This window comes from Camelus ferus, chromosome 1 (genome assembly GCF_009834535.1).
Source record: "Camelus ferus isolate YT-003-E chromosome 1, BCGSAC_Cfer_1.0, whole genome shotgun sequence".
In the NCBI taxonomy this organism is placed as follows: Eukaryota; Metazoa; Chordata; class Mammalia; order Artiodactyla; family Camelidae; genus Camelus; species Camelus ferus.
In genome coordinates, this window is record NC_045696.1 from 94,354,637 (window position 1) to 94,374,879 (window position 20,243).

The window sequence follows — 20,243 nt, forward strand, 5'->3', positions numbered from 1 at the left end:
AACTCCTGTTTCTAGATGCAGAGAAGAGTGTTCCGTCAGCAGGATTTATTTACCTTCCAGCTGACAAGATTTCGGTCTCAGAGTCTTTGTTTTCTGCTGTGGTGTCTGCTCAAATTAACAGTAAGCTTGGTTGTGCTCTTCTGACCAAGGGTCACATTCTCATCTGGTGACTTGCTCTGGGTCGGTACAAACTGCATTGCAACAAAAGCCATGGCTGTTCATGTGCTTTTACAAGAGAAGATCAGTATCTCCTTTGTGCATAAATTCATTGATTTGTGTTTGTGAACATTAATTTTACTCCATTTACAGACATGTCTACTTTTTTTTCTTACTGTTAGAGTGAAAAATTCTATTAAAGAGTGTGGGGCTCTTAGGAACTGAATTATCTGTGTGATTTCTTTAAATGGTAATTCTTTGCATGTTGTATGGTGATCTGTTTTACCTTATCATTATGACTTAGAATTAACTGTGGCTTTAATTTGGGTGGTTTTGATTCTGCCTTGTGAGCTAATAACTGTATAATTCCCTACTAGTGTCATAATTTGTGCTGACATATTAAGGTTAAGTCTAGGCATTCAAGGCAGTTGTGTGTCAGGGCAGAGGGCTAGGAAATTCCTGGGGCCCTTGTGGTGGAGGAGTGGGGTGGATAGTCATGTGAATGAAGCAATGGCCTCGGCGATATTGGTGAGACTTAAGTCCTTCCAATGCCAAGATCTACTCTGAGCCTCAAATATGTAACTTGACCCATTTGAAAAAGGCCCAATTATCTGCAAATTAGCAGAATATTCTCATGTCTTTAAAAAATTAATTTGTAATTTAGAAAAAAACCTTAAGCCTGGAAAACTCTTAGAATTTTAGAACTTAAAAAAATTCATTTCCTAAATGATAACTTGTTTTGAGATTTTTATTTTTTAATTCAATACTATCCTATGCTGAGACATGTTGTCATAGTGGCCAAATTTGCAAATGTGATATTTCGTTTGAAAGGGGCCCGTTTCTTTCTACATAGGGGTTGATCTCTCCATCAGTTAGGATGGATATAAATATAACTGTATCATGTCTAGAGCAAAGCTCATGGCTCAGAAGGAGCTGCTGTCTTGCTCATGGCCATTAGTAAATGAGTCTCTTAGCTTGAGTTTGATAAATCTTTCAGCTCACAGCAGGGAGACCCAATCATTTAATCCCACATTCACATGAATGGTGAAAAAGCGAAGACCATTTTTCTCGTCTATCTGAAAAAAGCAAAGACCATTTTCTCGTCTATCTGGACAAACAACCAAGCCACACACTTTCACATCATCTGAGCTGAGTGTGGCTGTAGCACTCAGTGAGTGGTGAGCAGAAGTGATGTGTTCCACTTGTGTGCTGTGAAGAAGTTGTTGATCTTTTCCTTCTAGCCTCTTCTAGCGGCTGGTTGCACATGATAGGGCCATAAAGGTGGCCTAGCCACAAAGTAGAAGGAATGTGGTTGCCTCTGATCGAGCTGGGGAGAGCCACCTTTGCCAACCAGCTACACCATCTTGAACTGTTAGATGAATGACAAATAGTTTTCTATTCTGTTTGAACTATTACAGCTTTGGAATGTGTCCTGTATACCAGGCAATTTTATATACATTTTCTCATTTAATCTTCAGATAGAGTTGTGAAGACATAAATATTATTCCTGGTTTCTGAAGGACTAGAGGTTGCCAGTAGTTACAGGGCAACTAATTATCAGCATTAGAATCTTAACTTATTATTGGTCATGATAATTCTGACACCCTAAACCTTTGGGAATTAAAATCTGAAAATTTTTCTAGTTATGTAATTAGAATCCTATCTAATCTTTATTGTTTAAAACTTTGATAAACTACTGACTAGATTTTGCTTTACTAAGTGACTTCCTTTAGCAAAAATTAATTGAAAAAAAAGTCTCTAGTCAACATTACTATATTAAGAAGTTCTTATTTTATGTGGTTTTTCAAACAGATGTCTTTGTATTCCACAGAATCTTTAAGATATTTGACTGTGACCATTAAAGGGCGTATTCGGACTAAACTTCTTTTATTCTGGTCTTTTCTAAACTCTGTAATCATGAAACTACCAGTTTTGGTCAAGTTTGGTAAGCCATGAGAATAAAAATATTTATTTCTACAGATCATCAGGAGACTGTCTTTAGTTTACTTGGAACGTTCAAGGAGGCCCGTTTTTAAAGGTTTTGTGGACCCTTGCAGTATTCGCCTACCTAATAACCATTTTATCCTTTTCTGATAACAGCACACGTTTGCTATGGGGAAAATCTTCCCCTTCATCTCAGTCCATGGTACTCCAGCCTCTACAGGCCTCATGAGCCTGTGGTTGGGTTGAGGGCTCATGAACCAAGCCTGGCTATTCAGTGTTTCCATTGCACTAACTATAGTGGCTGGTTCAGAAGGAGCCAGTGATCTTGGCTGAGCCAACAGTATACAACCTGGGATTTCACTGGTACTATAGGGGAGTGACAGTTTTCTTCGGCCATACTGTAAGCCAGGGGGCTACCATATGAAGACTGCTTGCCTGTGAGCAGCTGGTACAGAGGAGGTGGGAAAGAAAGTTGACTAGGGAGATACCAAGCCCTGATGGCAGTATCTACACCTTTGCCTGAAGTCAAGGTGACCCCTGGACTAACCAGTGTGCCTCAGCCATTTTGAATTGGGTTCCTGGAACTTGTGAGTGAAAGGGTCTTGTTTAGTAAACATACACAAAGAGTGCGAAGAATATAAGCAAATGCTGTGTGAATCATCCTGTCTCATACAACAAAATCATATTTCTAAGTGCTCATCATAAATACTTTAATTCTTACAAAGTAACTTCCCCAAAGGAGATGGAAGGATTTAGAAAAGCTAGAAACAGTCCAATAGGATTTCTTTAGAGAATTCTTTATAGCAATTCTTGACTCTGTCCATTTCTAATAATCAGGAAGTAGCATTTCTTCTCGAGAACTATTTTCTTTTATCTCTGATTTTACCTGCACTTTATAAATCTGTAATGAATCACATGTGTATAACCCATAATTCTACAGCCGTTGATTGGGGTAGTGGCAATATTTAAGTCTCTCTGTAAAAATGCAAAGATTATAAAAGATTTTTGCCAAAATAAGTTCACAATAGGTTCACAGAGAAATATCTACTCAAATTAACATTGTACTTTTGAATATGCCTGGATAGACTCCAACATCCAGCACATTATGAATGAAAAGAAAACCAATCCCTTCTGGGTGTTTCAAAACGCTTAATGGTTTTAGGCCAGCTTCATTTTATTTAAATTAAAAAAGTTGATTACAAGCATGAATTTGATACTTTTTAAGAACTATTCAAAACTTAGAAAACCATGTAGAAATCAGCATTGCAATGTTAAATATTTTACCTTATAAACAAAGTCGCATATATAAAAGATACAATATTTTTACAAGCTTAATTGCTGTGAAAATTTAATTTTTTCTTTAAATTTTAAAATTTTTAATTTTTTATTATAGTTGATTTATATTAGTTTCAGATATACATCAAAGTGATTCAGTTATCCATATACATACATATATACATATATTTTCAGATTCTTTTCCATTAGAGCTTATTATAAGAAATTGAATATAGTTATCATGCTATATACAGTAGGCTCTTATTTTATCTATTTGATATATAGTAGTGTGTATCTGTTCATCCCAAACTCCTAATTTATCCCTCCCCTCCCTTTTTCCCTTTGGTAACCAGAGTTTGTTTTCTGTGTCTGTTGAGTGTATTTCTGGTTTATAAATAAAATTTCTATCATTTTTTTTTAAGATTCCACATATAAGTGATATCATATGATATCTGTCTTTCACTGTCTGACTTACTTCACTTAATATGATAATCTCTAGGTCCATGCATGTTGCTGCAAATGGCATTATTTCATTCTTTAAAGGTAATATTCCATTGTGTGTGTGTGTATACACATCTTTATCCATTCATCTGTTGATGGGCATTTAGGTTGTTTCCATGTCTTGGCTATTGTAAATAGTGCAGCTACTAACATTGGGGTGCATGTGTCTTCTTGAATTACAGTTTTCTCCAGATATATGCCCAGGAGTGCTGGATCATATGATAAATCTATTTTTAGGAAAACTTGTAACGGTTTTGAAAAATACATTAAATAAAAACTAGGTATACTCTTAAAATCTGTTTTAGGGTAATTCTCATTAAATATATCATAAACCTGCTGCAGAACTTTTTTTGTAAAAGATTAGGGATGAAAGGAAGAAAAGTTTATATTTAAGAATGCAAGATACAGAATAAAACTTTGGAAAAAAATCCAGTTTCTTAACTATGATTGAGTGTCTTAAAGATATTCAGTCAGATATTTGTTATCTTAAGTTATTTAAACTGGCCATATACTCATGTATGTAACGTGATCTTCTGAGTCAAATCAAATATCAATAGAAGTCCACAAGTAATTTCCAAGGCAGAAGATTCTGGAATCACAAAAATATAATGTAAGTCAATCCAAAACAGTCAAGTATAGATCTGATTTAATCAATCCATGCAGTAACTTTAACCAACTTACTGTAAGAAGCCAAAATTTACTCAAAATACGCTTCAGTGGAAGAGTTTAACAGCACATTAGGCCCAGCTGAAGATAAGATTATTAAACTGGAAAATCAGAATAAAATATGCTGAATACTGTGACTACAACACAGAGAAGAAGAGATAGCAAAGATGTTGTGAAATATAGAGGGTAGACTAAGAAGAATACATTTAAGCAGAGTTTAAAGAGGAAAGAAAATATAAGACAGACGAGATACTTGAAAATGTAATACCTGAGGGTTTTCCAGAACTGATGAAAGACACTAATTAAAAGATTCGAAAAGACCAATAAGTCCTAAGCAATATTTTGTAAACAACTATACCAAGTTAGTGTAGTGAAAATATAGGCCAAAGAAAAGAGCTTCAGGTGGCCTGAAGAAGGGTCATATATGAGATTACCCCTAAGACGTTGATGTCATATGATCAGCCTGCCAGTGCTCTTGCACTGTCTGATTTCCAAGACTGACCCTTTTAAGGTAATTCTGTTACTACTCTGAGACAATGTAGATGACGTCTAGGTTTCCTTCATAGGATAATCTGTGAGATATTTAAAGACTATAATCACATTCTCACCATACTTTTTCTTTCATTTTCAGATTCTCTGATCATTTCACAAGTGGTGTAGCTTTCAGGGTTTGCATCAGTCTGTCACTGTCTTTAGGCTAAATGTTGCATTCATTTTCAGCTCCCAGAACAGGACACCAGCTTCTCAGTGAGATCTGGTTAGGCTAGAGTACAGAGGGGTAATCATCTTTGCTCTTAACACTCCTGTTAAAGCCACCTTGAAAGGTCAGCTGCTTTGTGGTAACACATCACACTTAGGATTCACACTTAGGTCACAGACCTCTAAAGATTATAAGTGCTTTCCATATATGCTACTAAGTCACTCCTTGTGGCCTTTAGAGTTACCGCTGGGGACACAGGTGAAACTAGGTTAGTCTGTTAACTGTCATTTTGTTATATTCAATCTTAACTAATACAAGCTACTTTGATTTTTAGTTTCCTGGAATAAATGGAATAATGTTTTTCACATAGGATCTAAAGAATATAGCTCAGTACCTAGCTTATGGAAAGTACTCAAAATATAGACATTATTACTTATTAAATTTGTGTTTCTTTCACCCTGCCAGTTGATTTTCATAATGCCATTTCACTACCATGTGTGATAGGTAACATCTTCACTTTACATATGGGGGAAGTAGAGCTCAGAATGGCTAAGAATATACCCAGTAAAAGGTAGATCTGGATTGACAGTCACCACTAGACTCCTTCTCATATATCTTCTGTCATCCAGCCTATTAGCTGAGCCTTTCAGTTTTGTAGTGAATTTATTTGATAACAAGGCTTCAAAATTCTTGTCCTAGTTACTAAACAATCACTTTTACAATTCCCCAAATCAGCATCAGGACCCATGTTATTTAGACCCTATCCCAACCTCTTCCATTTTGCAACTACATATTACAGCAAATCCTTCCATGCCATACCGCTACTATGAAGGGATGTCCTTAGCTAAAGCATAGCTGAATTTTAGCAAGGTGGCTGCCAAAAGTATTTCACAATGCTCTTGTTGATAACCTGTAAATGCTTTAAAATCTTCTCTGGTATCAAGGTCTGGGTGATAGTTGAAAGGAGTTCACTCTTCTCCAGGACTTTTGAAAATTCCTGTAATTCTTCAACATACTCAGCTGAAAGTTTGAGGCAGTGTCATGACCAAAAATGATCTATCTGTCTCTCCCAAAACAACTAGTTAAGACAGTATACATATATTCAACTAAAAGACTTCAAAGGATTTTCAAAATTAGTGTTTGCAGTGTGTCCCAAAACTTGAACTATGAAAAAAAGTGAATTGAATTTTTACTCCATTTTAACAAAAATTGTTGGATAGGTTGTGCCCTTTGGCTTATTACTATTAAAAATGAAGTTCTAAAGTTGACACCTATTAGTTCCTCAACGTCATTTAAAATTTTGGATAGATTATGATGTAGTATGACGTATCTTTTCTAATGATCATCTTTGAAATGCAGCTGGCACCCAAAATGGGCGTGCTCAGTCTTGGTATAAATTTCTACTCTCTACCACTAATTAGGCCAAAATAGAACCTGTGTGTGTTTGTATGATTCCAATTTGGGTGGGCAACTTCCTGGCATAGGTATAAATGCCTCCCAGGCAACTGTTTTTTATGGAAGTCATGAAAGAAGGGAAGAAGTTTGGTCATTTGGAGAGGTGCTTATTATTTTACAGTTAATTAGAGAAAGGAGGTTCTTTCTAAAATAGTGTTATTCCGTATTTCTAGGTGAAGAGGGAGAATGAGGAGAGGAGCAAAGGAGTGAGAGAAAAGCCATGGTTCTGTGTTAGGAACTCTTACATATTTGTTACGAGGAAGTAAAGCAAGACTTTGTAAATATTCATTGTTACTACCCCACTACCCCTTTAGTTTCCATTGGTACTAAGTAAATGCAAGTAAGGCATTCAGAATGGAATAGAAAAACTACAAGAACACTCATCCATGGAAGAGCCTCAGGTTAACACCACGTTAGAGAGTCCTATTTACATCAGTGTGACTGACCATCCTAGTTCTTTTATTTCTGCTCCAAGTAGACTCTCGAGCTATAGACTAGATCCTATAAAGGCTTAGTTTTGTATAATTAATTATTGCCTTTTATAACAATTTATAAAATAGGGATAAATCATATTGAAACCTAACTGTAGTCAATCATATCTACAATTTTAACCTTAAATTCAGATCTAGGCAATGCTGATATCTTTCCAGGGACCCAGAGTCTTCATTTTTCCCTTTGGTTATGATGTAATGGCCACTCCCACTGTCATTTAGAGATTCTGGATGTCTCAAGTTTTCCCTCATTTACCTCTGTGTGATAGCAATCTCCTAATACATATTTGCAAAAACCCCAGTTCAATTGTTATGCTTAATTACATATATTCCACTCTTGAAAACTTTGGTTTCCTCCTCAACTGGGCAGCAGAAAAGTTTGGGGTAAGAAATAGATGAAAAGGACACCAAAAAAATACTACTTGTATTACTGCCAGTGTATGATTACCTATAAAACAACCTTTGAAAGGTCATAGATCCTACCTCTACTTCTGAGTTTCCCTCAAAACTTGAGAGAGGGTGACATGACACCCTTTCCTTCCAGATTTAGAAAACTCTACTATCAATTCACAAGAATGGCTTTTTCTACAAGCAGATATTCTTCAGTGATAATTATTCATGGAAAATTATAAATTTTTATTACCTTTTGTTAAAGTAATGCCACTATTAGGCCATATGTAAATATTCACTAAATGAAAGGATAGAGAGGCCGTCATCAGGAAAAAGTAGTTTGTCTAAATATTAAACGTTATTGATAAAAGTAGTAGCTCCCTTGTACATCAGCTAAGGTAAACAAAATAAAAATTCGTGTAGTTCATTCCTTTGCATCCTGAGGAGAGTGGACTTTGAATATGCAGCTATGTTATACTTTGAAAGACTTGTTTAAACTAGATTTTAAAGTAACAGTGTTTTCTGTTCTGTAATGCACAAAGAATCACCTCTGACGCTAAGAATAAACTTCAAAATTAAGCAAAACACCCCAGAAAGATGCACAGTTCTTTATGAACAGACCATACATTTATTCATTTTGAGTTTCCTGTATTCTATAGAATTATATTTAAAAAACGAAGTCCCTAAAACCCACAACAGTACTTCTGCTTTTTCAGTAGAGAAGAAGTGCAAATTCTTGTTGTGTCTGGGATTCAGGAAAGCATATCTGCACTGTTGCAGAAAGCAGGGGAAAAATGTCCTATCAAACATCATTGAAGTCTTTTCCAAAATCGTCTGCCGTTAGCAACAATGAGATACTTTGAGAATGATCTGCAACTTTTGAGGCGTGTAATAATACTGAAAACAAAGTAGTCCAATATTACAGTAGTGATAAATAAGATTTATAAATCATTTTTAGATAATTTTCAGTTTTATCTCAATTTTTAGTCTCAGATAAGTATTGTCCTTGATATTTTAACAAGTCATTAATTAAACTGCCATGCTACTTTTCCTTCTACTGCCTTGGCTAAATGGTGAAACCGTGAAGATGTGTGGTTTTCAGAATGATTTCCAGTCTATTTTCACTTCCTCACCTCTGCTACTCTGTAAATCTGATGGCTGTGGCAGGTTCATGGTATAAGACATTAGTTATTAAAAGCTGATGTCTGAATTATTTATAAAACCTTATTACTCAGACATCGAATTAGTAATAATTCTCCAAAAGCACTGTACTCAAAACTGGACTGTCTAGAATGGAAATGAAGAAAAATTCATAACTAAGATTTTTAAAAAGAATTTGCCAATAAATTAATGACAGATTTAGTGATTTAGGTAAGTTTAATTGAAAGGTGTATTAGGTGATGTTAGCATTGATTTCTGCATTTATATTTCGTCTAGAAGAAAACTTGTGGACATTATTAAATGACTCTTTATTGATGAGTTTATTCAATACATAAGAAGGAAAAACTGAAGTGAAGATGACGTGTTTGACCAATACTGGCAATCAGAGGACCTGGATTTTAAGTTATTTTGCAGACATTTCCTGCCTCTGTAACCCTTTTCAAGTTTCACAGTTGCCACCAAAAAGTCTGTTTATGTTTGTGAATGTCTGTCAGTTCCAATGGCCTTCAGCTCACACCAGACACCATTGCTCCGTATAGCTGTGCAGCATTCTTGCTTCTGAACTACAGCGTGTTCCAGTCAACCACAGTTACACTGACATGAGTTAGAACAGAGTCCAGATGAAATCTACTTGAAGGTGTCAGCCACCTAGTGCAGTTCAGATGTTCAGAGTAGACTTCTGGACAATGGAACAAAGTCTAGATCTTGGGTTGCAGAACAGGCCATGATTCAAATCCCAGCGTGCCTTCTTTCACACTAAGTGAACTTGGGGTCTCAGAGCCTCAGTTTCCTCATCTTTGAGAAGGAGGCATGGTGATGGTAAAAATAAAAATAGAAATGATTAACAGGGACTGGTAGTTATTATGTGCTGTGCACAATGCTAAATTTTTCCTCCATAAAGTACTTAGCCCAGAGGACTGTTGGGAAGAGTTAAATGATTAATGAACACAGAGCACAGAATGAACACTTGATAAATAGTTGTTGCTTTTTCTACCACCATTACTGGTGGTGTTCCTCCTCCTCGCCTCCCTTTAGGTAACTCTAACCTTTATATGGCCTTCTCAATAGGGTTGCCAGATACAACACTGGGTACCTGGGAAGCACAAACTTCAGATAAACAACAAACTTGTAAGCATATTATATGGGATATGGTTGCATCAAATAATACTTATGGTAAAACTTCTCCAAAATTCAAATTTAACTGAGTAATTTGTACTTTTAGTTGCTAATCTGATAGTGCTACTTCTCAAATATGTATGTAATTTGTCCTAGTGGTGGAAGATTGGGGATCTTTGTATAACTTAAAAAGTGCTTTAAAATGGTGTTTTGTTTTGTTTTGTTTTGTTTTGTTTTGCAGTACTAAGTTTGGGAGGGGTGGTGGCCTCCCTTGTATCTCGAGGGGACAGTTCAGCAGTATCTCCTACTTACTTTGGGCTGTTCCATTCACCATGTATTTCTTAGGCTAATAGAACATCTTTTCAAGAATGTGGTTACTATTCCTGGTGGTCTGGGTCACTATTTTAATGCAGTGGCTTCATTGGATGACTATGCATAAAAAAGTAACAGTAAGAAAATCAAGATCCATATAAGGTTTTCAAACAACTGTGTTCTGAATTCATCAAGCATTTCAGAAGAATTTTCACCTGTTTGTATGGAAAACTTACATTTTTGCCAGAAATAAAATTCTTTTACTTATAAAGTGTATCTTTATAAGTGTTATCTCTATTTTAAGGAAACTTAAGCCTTTTGCCTGTTTCTTACCTATTTATCTTGAAACATAAAAATGATATTTATGGGGAGAGGTATAGCTCAAGTGACAGAGCACAAGCTTAGCATGCATGAGGTCCTGGGTTCAATCCCCAGTACCTCCTCTAAAAACAATAAATCAGTAAATAAACCCAATTACTTACCCTCACCGAAAAAAAAAAAAAAAAAAGAAAGAATGATATTTACATCAAAGTATTTTTTAATGTTCTTAAGAGCTTTTGAGTCTTTGTCCATTCCCTCTGTCTTATTTCTAAATTATACTATAATTTATATATTGCAAAAAAGTGTTTTATTCTCACAGTACAGCATAAAACTACACACCAAGAAAGGATTCTGATTTTCACACTTGAGAGACATTTCTGCCCCTCTTCCCTATCACACATTAATCTAAAGATAAGACATGCCTCACACACCATTTGGAAGCTATTCTCCAAAATGTCAGGGTTGAGCATTAACATCATATACTTTTATCTACAAAACCATGCCTTTGAGCATGAATAGCAGTCTAGTTATGCAGTTTTCAATGTTATTTATTATGAGGCTGCTGTTTAATATTACATTAATTTGCCAACTAGTTAGTCAAATGAAAATATTTTCTTCTCTAAATATAATGACAAACTTTTATATCCTACTTAACTCTTGACAATATAACATTTACCATTATTATCCCACGCTTCTCTTTGTGAAATTCGTAACATTTGTTGCATTCTCAGTTCCATTTTTATTCATTTGCATGAAGGAGGGCAAAATCATGAAGTGAGTTAAGTTGGTCTCTCGTGAACCCCCTCCCACATGTCCACCACTGAGTTTCTCCTCCTTGACACCTTCCCAAACACCTGTGGGAGGAATGAACACATGAATATTGAAGCAATCAGATGGCCACTGCAGTGACTTTAAGTTTCAAAGTGACTGACAATACACAGGATTTATTCCTTTGCTAAGATAACTGTCCAGGATAGACTGAGGGGAAGGGTCAAATATTCATCACTGCAACATCCGTCACCTTAACTTGTAGGATGGAAGAGTTCTCCAAACATGTTCTGTTTAGATTTTGTTGTTGTTAATCTTTTTTACTGCTATGTGAAGAAATCTCACAGCAGCGATGATTGTTATCCTGACATTTGTTTGGTATTTTATGGTTCATAAGAACTTTTGCAAATCATTTTGGGTAAATTATTAGCTAAAGATCGAGAAAAACCCCTCTCCCTGAGAAAGTCTGAAGTAATCAACTTTTTTTTTTTTGCTTCACTTTTTTATTTGTTTTGAATAAGACAGAAAAGGAGAGATTCAGAACTCCAAGGGACATAGAACAGTGGAAAGTGTTTTGCTTTTTGGCCAAGATATTTATTTTCTCCCTAGAAAATACTAAGATTCAGACATGATCCTATATTGTCTGATGGGGTGGTGCTGCTTTTGTTTCAAAAGAGGGAACAGTGAAAAGCCTGTCTTCTCCCTCTCCTTTCTGGGGAAGAGTGGAGAGATGGAACAAGAAGATGCAGTCATAGGGAGGATCTCTTTCTGTGACACCTGGTCACCGTTTGCAAGGGCCAAAGGGGCAGAGCTTCATTTCTTGTATCCAAGGTAACTGATAGTGATTATATTCAATCATGATTTTTCTCATTTGGGAGACACTGAATGATTCTCCTTTTCTTCTTTAACAGGAAAATGACAAAGGAGTACCATGCTTAATTTCTCAGGACTGATAGGAGGTTACAAACGTTTGCAGAGCATCTCAAACTTCCATTCTTTTTGTTTTTGTAAGCATACAAAGTATCTTTGTGTAGTGGAATGGCCCAGTCTGTGCATAGCTCTGCTTTAGTACACTGGTACTCATCAAGCCTCATTTGCCAAGATAAGGAAAACTTGTCACACAGCAGATAGCCAAGAGGCACTCACACTAAAAGTGCAGAATTTTCTGGGAGATTCATAAAACCCTGCCACTCCAAGTGTGGTCCCTGGACCAGCAACACCAGTATCACCTAGAAACTTAATTCTAGGAAATTTCTGCATTTCTAACATCTCATCCCAGACCTACTGAATTAAAACCTGCTTCTTAACAAGACCCCTTGTGATTGGTATGCACATTAAACTTTGAGAAGTATTGTCTTCACACATACAGAGAACAAACTAGTGGTTACCAGTGGGGAGAGGGGAGGAGGGGCAAGGTAGGGGTAAAGGTTAAGAGGAACAAACTATTTTGTATAAAATAAGCTACAAACATACATTGTACAGCACAGGGGATGTAGTCACTATTTTATAATAACCATAAATGGTGTATCTTCTTTAAAAATTGTGAATCACCATATTGTACATCTGAAACTTGTGTTGTAAATCAACTATATACCTCAGTTAAAAAAAAAATTACTGATAGTTGATGCTGGAGGAAAGTATTGTCTTAGCACAAGCACAGTACTTTATTAAAGCCTTGCAATGAACCCATGAGTCATATTGCTGCTATTATCCTTAGCATGAGGAAACTGAGGCACAGAGATGTTGTTCAAATAATAAATTCCTCAAGAATATAGCCTGTAATAGTAATATTAACAAAAGAACTAGAAAAAACATCGCCAGCAGTACAGCACATCAGTGGGTAAGAGGTCCTGACTGTGGAGTCGGACTGCCTGGGTTCAGGTCCTGACTCTTACGGCTCACCAAGTGGAAAATACTGAGCAAGTTGCATAATATCTGTCTCCTTTTCTTAACAGTAAAATAGGGGTTTTGAAAGAACCCACCTCATTGTATTGGAGGAGGGGGAGAATTAAATGACTAAATTCAAACAAAATGCTTAGAAGTGCCTAGGATGTAGTCCAAATTCCATATACGTTAGGTAGGAGTAATAGTAATTGTAGTGGTAACATTTTTTCCAATGCTTACTACGTACTTCATTTAATTCAGTCCTTGAAATTACCCTACTGTCCCTGCTACCTTGTGGTAGAAGGACTAATGTTACCCAGCTGAACTTGGGTCTGCTTCCCCAATGTGAAAAAAAGTCAATCTGCTGGTACCAGGTGTGGTAAAGGAAAGTACTGCATTTATTGCAAGGTGCCAAACAAGGAGAACTGGCAGCTAGTGCTCAAAAGACCCCATCTCCCCAGTGGCTTTCAGGGGAGGGTTTTTAAAGGCAATATTGAGGGTGAGGGTTGCAGGCTGCATGATCTGCTTGTGGACATTTTTCCTGATCAGCTGGTGGTACAGTAACAGGGTGATGTTTCAGGAATCTTGAGTCATCAACTTGGTTCCAACCAGTCTGGGATCTCTGTACTTGTGGTCAGCGTGTAGTCACCATCCTCCCTGAATTGGGGGGTGGGGTGGGGTTTAGGGTCTGCAGAACTCGGTGATATGAATCAGATTGTATCATGATCCCTTCAGGAGGAACCAGGGGTCCTGTGAGTCCCTTTTATGGATGAACTGTTGTTTAAGCTATCACTTTTTTTCTTGCTTGACTGCTTTTCCTTTGTTTCTGCATTCCCTCACTTCTCTAGTTAGTAATTGCTTTTGAATCTGCTCTTTGAAACTTGGGGGAGGCCAAGCCAGAAGCAGGGCATGTGGAGGAGCTTGTACATGTAAAGACCCTACAGGGTCCTGCTTAGTTTCACTAAGAAGTAGTTTTGCCTGAAGTCACATAGCTGGCGAATATGACACTGGCATTAAAACCTCAAGATTTGGCTCCACGTTATATTGTACTGCTCTTTGAGTGCCTAAAGTCCAGGTCTTTTGAATGCAAGCCCTCTATTTTTCCACGAGACTGCACTTTTCTCCAACCATGAATGAGAACATTTTCAGATGACAGATGACTCATTAATGCTATTTGATTCAGAAGGCAATTATCGGCCTTTAGATCTGCCTCTGTTTTGCTCCAGGTCCTATTCCTTTCCTCTTTGCTCTGACCCTAGAGAACACTCTGTCATTCTTTGCTTGCCTCTGGTTTCAAATCAGCATCAGAATACTCTTAGAAGGTAATGGAATCCTGAGCTGAGAGTTCCAGCTTCCCTAGGATTCTTCCTAATAAATAACCTCTTAGCGTGTCTGTTTCGTAGTCCTTTGAGGGAAATTTGCATTTTGATAGAGAACTTCTGAAGATGTAAAGCGTAACCTACAGACAGACTATCTAATGACAGTATATCAGCTACAAGAGGGCAATGCCCTCTAGGGTAAAACACAATTAAAGAGGAATAAAAAAGTTTTTCCAGAGAGCCTCTCAACTCTGCCTGTAGGCAAACAGTGTCCCAGATAACAACACACCTGCAAAAGTCTCTACGAAGCAGTGAAATAGAACGTAATAACCTATATGTTTTAGGAGGGGGCAGGTCTGATTTTTAATTTAACCTCACCAGTGGTGTTCATGACTAAAAATTTATAAACTATCTGCAGTGGCCTATTAAGTGACAAAACAGCCCTCCATGCCAGCGTGAGCTTCAGCGTGGATGGGCTTGAGCATGAGGTGACTATGCGGGTGGAGGACATTAATAGATATTTTTACAATCGACCCTTGAACAACACTGGTTTGAACACTGGTTTGAACTGAAGGGGTCCACTTAAACATCTCAGTAGCAAACACTACAGTTCTACACAAACCCTGAACTCCAGTTGGGTGAATGCTCAGATACAGAAGGCCACCTGTACATTATACTTGGATTTTTGACTGCGTGGAAGGTCAGCACTCCTAGCCCCCACGTTGTTCAGGAGTCAACTATGCTCTTTGACATCTCCAGGGAAAGGCAGTCAGAATCTAGAAGGCAGTGCTCCAGGAGCCTAAGACTGTCTCAGAGAATGGATATCTACTTTAAGGAACTCTGGAATTATTGGCATGGTAGAAATTTACACACATGTAAGGTGACTTTTCTTTCTTTTTTTTTAATTGAAGCATAGTTAGTTTACAATGTTGTGTCAATTTCTGGTGTACAGCATAATAGAAGTAAGCCAGAAAGAGAAACAAAAATATTGTATCAGTATATGTGGAATCTAAAAAAAAAGATAAATGAACTTATTTACAAAACAGAAACAGACTCATAGACATAGAAAACAAACTTATTACCAGAGGGGAAAGGGGGTGAGCAGGGATAAATTGGGAGTTCGAGATTTGCAGATACTAACTCCTATGTGTAAAATAGATAAGGTGCTTTTTCTAATGCTTCATCATGTGAAGGACTTAGAGGTCTGGGGAAATAATACCATTGGTTGTGTTTCATGAGTACATGTGTAAAAGAGGCTTGGGTATGTTAGAAAATGTAGTTAAGAATTTATTATAAAGTACAAGCCTTTTGTTACAGCAAACTGTTGAGGTCTCTGACAAGACTAAAATTCTAAGTCTGTTAACAAGATGGAAAAATACCAACTGAATCTCCAAAGGCAGAAAAGCCATCTACTGTCTGGATGCTTTGTTTGAAATGGTGAGAAATGGAATTAGGCTAGAGGCCTACACTTTATAACCGTCCTCCTTAGAACATTAGAGGTTTTTTTTCTTTCTCTTCAATAAGGCAAAAAAGATAATACAGAGTGGCCCAGGAGACATATTAGCCACAGGTCAAAGTAACAAGAGTATGTGTATGCTTAGGGGTCAGTGTTGCAGAAAATAATAGAGCTGAAAAGGTGTAGAAGATTTCTAAAACTAGATGGCCACGAGGGAAAAAACCCACAACAAATCTGATGAGAAAGAAAGTGGGATAATGCATTCAAGAGAATGTGTAGTTGATCATTTAGCTTCATACAATAGCTCACAATTTGGAACAATGGAATATCACGACTGGTTTTTCTTTTGCTTTAACTCAACACATTCTGTCATTATTTCTTTTGCAGAAGTGAGTGGGATGAGACATAGAGGTTGCTATAGTTACTCATTTTTAATGAATTTCAAGACTTATCCAACCAAATAGCACTCTCTCACTCAAAAATTTTAGGGGGTGGTAGAGGGAAATTTCTGACTGAAAAATGACTCATCATAATACATACAAAAATGTTTTAAAACTTAAGGAATAAAATTTTAATTTATTGAATCAGTTTATTCTGTGATTTATTCTTGTGAAGTGTGTCATTTGAGGACATTTAAATGACACTCATTTGAGTAAAATATCTTTAATTCCTTTAAAAATTATTTTTTTCTTGTTACAAGTTTACAATGCTTAACGCATCTATTAATAATCAAGAAAATGTGATGGTAAAAAATTCAAATACAATTTACAAAAATCAAAATCCACTATTGCTTTATAAAGAGAAATAGTTTTGGAATATTTAGCTCCCCCACGTTTAAACTACCTTTCACAGTGGAAAAACAAAACAATACAAAAACAAAACAAAACAAAAAAACTAACTACTAGACTTGAAAAAGGAGACTATGACTATAAACTTTCTAGTAAGGAAGTTGTTACTGAGAGGAGAGGAATAAAATTTACCTCGGTTCTTAGTCACCTGAAAAATAAATTTCTAATGGGAGACAGCATGATACAAACAAATTTTTTTTAAAGTTAATAGACTTTATTTATTTTTTTTTTTAGAGCAGTTTCAGGATCACAGCAGAATTGAGTAGAATATACAGGGAGTTCGCACATAGCTCTCCCCACCCACACATATATACTCCCCTACCCTTCACATCCCTCATCAGTGTGGCATATTTGGTACAACTGATGAACCAACATGGACACATTATTAACAACCAAAGTCCATAGGTTACATTAGGGTTCACTCTTGATGTACATTCCATGGGTTTTGACAAATGCATAATGACATGTAGCCACCACTATAGTATCATACAGAATAATTTCATTGCCCTAAAAATCCCTTGTGCTCCATCTGTTCATTCCTCCCTCCCTCTCCCCAAACCCCTGGAAACCATGATCTTTTTATTTTTTCTGTAGCTGTGCCTTTTCCAGAATGTCATTTGGTTGGAATCGTACAGTTTGTAGCCTTTTCAGACTGGCTTCTTTCATTTAGTAATATGTCTTAAGTTTCTTCCATGTCTTTCATGGCTTGATCTTTTTTTTTTTAACTGCATATATATTTTTTAAATTTACATATATGTACTATTCATTGTTTCTAAGAATGTTTAGAGCTTTAGCTTTTTAAACTTACATAGTTAGCAAAGGAATAAAGCCAACCACAAAATAAGAATTAATTCAAAAAGATACATACACCCTGCTATTAACAGCAACATTATTTATAATTGCCAAGTTATGGAAGCACCCTAAGTGCATACCAATAGTTGAATAGATAATGAAGATGCAGCATATATATATGTAATGGAATACAACTCACCCATAAGAAAGAAGGATATTTTGCCATTTGTGGCTCTTCACTTTTTTTTTCCACTTCAAAAACCAGAGTTTTATAACCAGCATAAAAATTTCCATAACATCAAAAACATCAAAATACCTAGAAATAAACTTAACCAAGGAGGTTACCTATACTCCATTAACCGAAATGACACAAAGAAATGGAAAGATTTCTTGTGCTTTTGGATTGGAAGAATCAACAGTATCAAAATGGCCACACTACCCAAAGCAATCCACAGATCCAACGCAACCCCTATCAAAAGACCCACGATATTCCTAACAGAATTAAAACAAATAATCCCAAAATGTATAGAGAACCACAAAAGACCTCGAACAGCCAAAGCAATCTTCTGTAGGTTTTTTTTCTCTTTCTTCTTTTTGTTCTCTTTTCTCATGGTTTGATGACTAGAGAACGTCCTTTAACAATTGCTGTAAAGCTGGTTTGGTGATGCTGAAATCTTTTAGTTTTTGACCATCTGTAAAGCTTTTGATTTCTCCATCAAGTCTGAACAAGAGCCTTGCTGGGTAGAGTATTCTTGGTTGTAAGTTTTCCCCTTTCATCACTTTAAATATATCATGCCACTCCCTTCTGGCCTGTAGAGTTTCTGCTGAAAAATCAGCTGATAACCTTGTGGGAGTTCCCTTGTATGTTGTTTGTTGCATTTCTCTTGCTAATTTTAATATTTTCTCCTTATCCTTAATTGTTGTCAGTTTGGTGACTATGTGCCTTGGTGTGTTCCCCTTTGGGTTGATTCTGTGTGGTACTCTCTGCGCCTCCTGGACTTGGGTGACCGTTTCCTTTCCAAAGTTGGGAAGGTTTTCAGTAATTATCTCTCCAAAAATTTTCTCGGGTCCTTTCTCTCTCTCTCTCAAACAGAAGATTTTATTAGTGAAGTAAAAAGGTAGTAAAATACAGTACACCTCCAAGAACCGGGGCGGGCCAATCCAAGAGAGGAAAAATGGCACCACTTCTTTGTTTTTCCTGTGTTTGTATCCTGATTTAGAGGGTGTTTTTCGTGACTGATTGATGGGTTACATTCTTTGAGTTCTCAGGCTGATTGACAGCCCAAAATAAGGGAGGATACAGTGTAAACTAATAAGGGTGATTTCAGATACCTTTCATGCTAATGATAAAGACCTTCAATATGCTGGAAACCTTCAGAAAAATTAGAGGAAGATAAAAATAAGAAGAATTCGGCCAAGATAGGCTTGAAATATTCACAGCAATAGATGTTAGTGCCTTAAGCTGGATTACCGGTACAACCTGGCAAAATTTCATTTGATTATTCCTCTTTTAAAATGAGCCCAAAGGTGAACAGCCATTGTAATCATGGCTTAAGTTAACAATGTTTCCATGTGTTATTAGTGTAATGTAAAAATATTTACATAATAGCTCTAGAGCTACAGAAATGCTGAAAATGAAACTTAGGCCCACTGCTCAGTAAGAAGTATTCTAAACCAAATTTATGTATGTGACCATCTTTAGAATTAAAGAGTTATAGAAAAAAAGAGCTCTCCTTTTAGCAGCTTCACAATTGAATCCCAAACTAAAGTGCCCCTGTGCTTGAGTTCTATGAAGAGAGACTAGGCAGAAAAGTATAGCCTTTTATAGAGAGTTTGATTGGGTGAATAAACGTTATTTCAGGTTTTAATTTTTTTAATGTCTCAGGAAAATCAACTTGATTCTGAGGCCAGAGCTATGATGCCAGAGCAATAGCCACTAACTGTAATGCTTCACTAGTCTGAATAAAGAGGTGCTGTAAGTGTAAACTACATGCCAAATCAGGAGACTCAATACTAACAAAAGAGTAGGATATTGCATTAATTTTTGTATTGACTCCATTTTAACTTGGTAATATTTTGGATGTATTGGATTACATAACATAATGCTTATTTATGTTATCAGTTTCTTTTACCTTTTTAATGTAGCTACTAGAAAATTTGAACTTAAATATGTGGCTTACATTGTATTTCTCCTGGGCACAGCTAATTTAGACCAAGAAGCCTTGAAGTAAGGCATTAGTTATTGGCAAGGTTAGCTATTTGGACATTTTGTTTTCCTCTCTGAGAAATGATGTTATGTAAGTTTATAGGGTTCCTAAGAAAGTTGGCAGAACCTGCTCAGACCATATTGCAAACAAAGTGATCACTACCATGAATCTAGTTACGATCCATGACCATACAGTTGACCCCTACATCCATTTCGCTCAATCCCTTTCCCCTCTGGTAACCACTAATCTGTCTCTGTATCTATGAGTTAGGTTTTGTTTTATTTTGGTTTTCTAGATTTCACATATGAATGAAATCGTATAGTATTTGTCTTTCTCCATCTAACTTTTTTCACTTTCAGGGTCCATCCATGCTGCAAATAGCAGGATTTCATTCCCTTCATTCCCTTTTATTGGGGGATAAAATTTAATTGTGTATATCTTTATCCATTCATCCATCAGTGGGTACTTCAGTTGTTTCCAT

General features: G+C 36.4%; 1 long non-coding RNA gene across 1 annotated transcript; it reads left to right on the top strand.

Moving 5' to 3' along the window:
* The first annotated feature begins 409 nt into the window (after nucleotides 1-409).
* LOC116665695 lies at nucleotides 410-17,910 on the top strand. Its single transcript, XR_004322332.1, has 3 exons — nucleotides 410-420; nucleotides 12,278-12,286; nucleotides 17,769-17,910. It is a non-coding gene; the product is annotated as an uncharacterized LOC116665695 (long non-coding RNA).
* Nucleotides 17,911-20,243: the final 2,333 nt, after the last annotated feature.